Source organism: Sylvia atricapilla, chromosome 14 (assembly GCF_009819655.1).
Source record: "Sylvia atricapilla isolate bSylAtr1 chromosome 14, bSylAtr1.pri, whole genome shotgun sequence".
Lineage (NCBI taxonomy): Eukaryota > Metazoa > Chordata > Aves > Passeriformes > Sylviidae > Sylvia > Sylvia atricapilla.
In genome coordinates, this window is record NC_089153.1 from 18481782 (window position 1) to 18486323 (window position 4542).

Below are 4542 nucleotides of genomic sequence, written 5' to 3' on the forward strand. Positions count from 1 at the left end.
CTGTTGTCTCATTTTAAAACGAGTGCTTCCTTTAGGGCTAATTAAGCTGACAAATAACACTTGCAGAGATTGAGCAGTTTAACTGACGACGAGGCAGCGCTGCCGGAACCCTGGAGAGGAGCAATCGCTGCTGTGCACAGCTGGGAAAATTACTGTGTCCCCTCTGTATCACGACAGTGAATGAGGGAAAAATATACCTCATTAATCTTCCTAATGAACCCCTTCCAAAGGAGACAATGCACAGTTTTACGGCACACACGGGGTTGCTGTGGAGATGTGCTGAGCTGCCTCCCAGGCTGCACCACAGGGTACAAAACCCCGCAGCAGCAGCCAGGACACAGCACCAGCCTGGGGACACCTCCTGCCAGCTCCAGCCCCAGAATCCCAGCGTGGGGGGACCTGAAAGTCCAGCCCATCCATCCCATTATCCATCCATTATCCCATCCCATTATCCCATCCCATCCCATGGATTCCATTCCATCCTATCCTGCCCCATCCCATCCATCCCACCCCATTATCCCATCCCACCCCATTATCCCATCCCATTATCCCATCCCATTATCCCATCCCACTATCCCATCCCCACCCCATCCCAGGCAGGGACAGGTCCCCCCATCCCAGGCTGTTCCCAGCCCCTCCATCCCGGCCAGGGGCAGTGCCAGGCCGGGGGCAGCCTCAGGAGCTGGGGCAGGAGGCGTGGGGCTGGGCCCTGGGCAGGGTTGGTTTGGCTGCTCCCACCATCCGAGGGGAGATGAGGCCAGAGCAGGGCGAGGTGACAGAGGACACAAACGTGGGGTTTGGGGCAGCCCAGAAAAACCTTGCCAGCCCTCTGGGCACAGGACACAGCCTGGACAGCCCGGGCAGGGGCAGCTGGGGGGGGCCCGAGGGGTCCTGCCCACACATCACAGCCCCGGAGACAGGGAGCTGCTGCCGGAGCCCCCGGGCAGGGGACAGGTTAATTACCGCTCATCTCCCACCGGGAATCTCCTGACAGTCACAGCCAAAGACTGAGGTCCCGGCCTTTGCTGTTTGTGTGTTTAATACCGGCTCAGCAGGGCTCATCACTGCCTTTGGAGATTTGGGTTCTGGCAGCCCCGAACAGGGACGTGCCCCCACGGGAGCGCAGGGACCTCGGGAACCTTCTCCAGGTGTCAGTCCCAAAGCTGCAGGGTCCCAGGCTCCACGTGCCACTTTCCCTGTCTTTCCTTAGGGGCTTTGAGAAGAATTCTGGTAAAAATCTCAGTTCTGCGCAGTGCAGCAGACCCTCAGGCATCCATGGAGCCCTCCGATTTCTGAATAAATAACATTATTTACGTAAACACCCTAAAGGAAGGGAATCCATCAGGGAACACCCGTGTGGGTATTTCCATCCTAGAGCAATTACAAACCGTCCCGAGGTGCGTGACGGGCGGGCTCTGGCAGGGCTCTTGGATCCCCAGGGGTGACAGGGGTGACAGGGGTGGCAGGGGTGACAGGGGTGACAGGGGTGACAGGGGTGACAGGGGTGACAGGGGTGGCAGGGGTGGCAGGGGTGACAGGGGTGGCAGGGGTGGCAGGGGTGACAGGGGTGACAGGGGTGACAGGGGTGACAGGGGTGACAGGGGGACACAAGGGTGACAGGAGTGACAGGGGGACACAGTCCCTGCGGCCCCGGGTGCAGCTCCGGCGGCACAGATGGTCTGAGAGCCCTCGGTGAGACTCCCATCCACTGCTCCTGAGCCCCTGGATCGTGCACAGACACATCGACATCTCAGCTGTGCACAGCCCGGGCAGCCTCCTGGGAATGAAAAAGGACAAAGCAGCCTCAGGTGATGGTTCTGTTTTCCAGGGTGGAAGCACAGATATTCTCACATCAAACGGCACTAACTAAATGCTGCCATTGCAAATAGCCACCATTTTCTGCAAGGTTTCAGTGCTGTGCCGTCACAGTTTCATACCCTGCTCTTTCTTCTCCAAGGCTGTTTCCCTCCGAGAGGGGCTCAGAGCCCAGGGCACGGCTCTCAGGGCTGGGGTGGCCTCTGGGTGTTGGGGTCCCCAAACTCACCCTTGTGTGGCTCCGGCATGCCCGGGAGAGGAGGGACTGCTGAGCCCATCCCATGAGGTCTCGGGCAGTTTTCAGAGAGTTCTGCCTGCAGCAGAGGTCCCAGAAACACTGACAGCCATTTCCCAGGGGCCCAGAGCTGTGGAAACTCGTGCAGAGCAGCCAGAACCTTTGTTCCACACAGGAACCTCAGAACCATCAGCTCCCTCCCATAATCCTATTGAAGGGTTGGGACAATGAGCCCCGTGACCCTTTTGCTTGCTCTCCACACAGCTCTGAACGCCCCGGCTCAGAAAAACATTTCAGGGGCTGTTGAACAAGAAACAGGCTTCAACTTCAGACCTTCCACTGGTGTAAAAGCCCCTTCAGAGCAAGTTTTACCCCTTTCTCCAGCCCTAAACCCCTTGTCCCAGAGCCCCACAGAGCTGAGGGGGAATCCAGCTTTGGGAATTCAGCCCCCCGAGTGGCCCCACAGCCCCGATGGCCACGCTGGCCCTGGCACTGACAAATTCAGCGTGCCTTTGTTTGCTCCAGCAGTGCCACCCCCTCCCAGCCCTTCCCTAACACAATCTTGTTATCTTTGGGCCTGGCATGGCTTTTTAATGATCATTATTATTCATATAGCACGATGCACGCAGACAAATTTAATCATGTTGTTTACATGAGCAAACCTGATCGACTAATGGAGAAATTACACATTTTGTTCCCACTGTTGGCACAAATGCAATTTCTTTTCTCGCTCTCATTAACACAGTTAATGTTTATAAAAGTCTGGTGCTGCTGGAGATGAAAGTGTTTTCTCCAAAGAACAGGTAAACCATAAACAATACCAAGAGTTCCTCCCACCCCAATACGGCAATAAACGTGTTTCAGTCCCACGATGAAACGAGGGAGGAAAGTAGCCAAAGAATCAAGCCCAGATTAATCATATTTGATGAAGAGCTACTGGAAAGCGCAGGAAAAAATCCTACAGAAAGACAAAAAAAAAAAAATTGCTGAAAAATGCCAACATTCAGCGAAAATCTGGACGCCAGTCCTTGTGGAACAGGGAGGAGCAAACACAGAGGTGATGGGCTGAGTCTGACTGGGACAGCCCAGGGAGGGCAGGGACAGAAAACACAGAGGGAGCCAAGGATGGACCTGCATGGGCAGGGAAGGGACAGAACAAACCACACAGAACACACAGAACACACAGAACACACAGAACACACAGCACACACAACACAGAACACACAGAACACACACAACACACACAACACAGAACACACACAGCACACAGAACACACAGCACACACAACACAGAACACACAGAACACACACAGCACACAGAACACACAGAACACACACAACACACACAGCACACACAACACACACAACACAAAACACACACAACACACACAACACACACAATACACACAACAAACACAACACACAACAAACACAACACAGCAGCACCTCTCGCTGACCTCAGAGCCTCAGAAAGTGCCCTGCTGCTGGAGCAGATGGGGCTGAGATTGTTCTCTGCGGGCAGAGGCAGCTCTGCTCCCTGTGCCTGCAGGGGACGGCCGGGGGACACACGGCAGGGAGAGGGACGATGGCACAGGGGGGTGGCACACGGGGACAATGGCACAGGGGGAAATGGCACATGGGCAGTGGCACACGGGCAGTGGCACACAGGGGGAATGGCACAGAGAGAATAGCAAACAGGGTTTGTGACACTGGGGAATGTCACACGGGGCAGTGCCACATGGGCAATGTCACACTGGGGAACGCCACATGGGATAATGCCACCCAGGACAATATCACATGGGATAATGCCACCCAGGACAATGTCACACAGGGCAATGTCACATAGGGCAATGTCACACAGGACAATGTCACACAGACAGTGCCACCAGGACCAGATGTGAGATGTGAGTGTGCCCCAGTGGTGGCCGCAGACCCCTCGCCCTGTCCCTGTCCCTGTCCCTGTCCCTGTCCCTGTGCAATTCCCAGCTCCTTCTGCTCCCGCACAGCTGGGAGAGAGGCACACGAATGAGGAGAACAAAGCCCCCTCCTGTGTCCCAGCTCGTGTCCCCAGGCCGGCTGATGATTTCCATGGAAGGGATGTGTGCAGTCACCAGGAACGGAGGGACACTATGTCCCCACCTGTGGCCACTGCCCGGGGGCTCCTCGGGGCAGCTCTGGAGGAGAAATTCGGCTCCGGCCCTGGGCATCTGCAGCTCTGTGCTCTGGACACGGACGTGAAGATGCCCTTGATAAGGAGCTGTGGTGCTCTGTATTTGCAGTTTCCTTGAAAGCCTTCCAAGGTTCAGTCAGCTCTGGGGCGGAACATCAAGACAAGGCTCTGCCTGATGCCGCTGCCTTCTAAAACTGAGCGCAGAAACACAGCCTGCCCCAGATTGCCCATGCAGAAAATCTCATTAGTGCACAGATTTCCAAAGGTACAAGGTACCTGCCTGCCTTCATCCCGTTATTATCCGTACAGCAGCGGAATAATT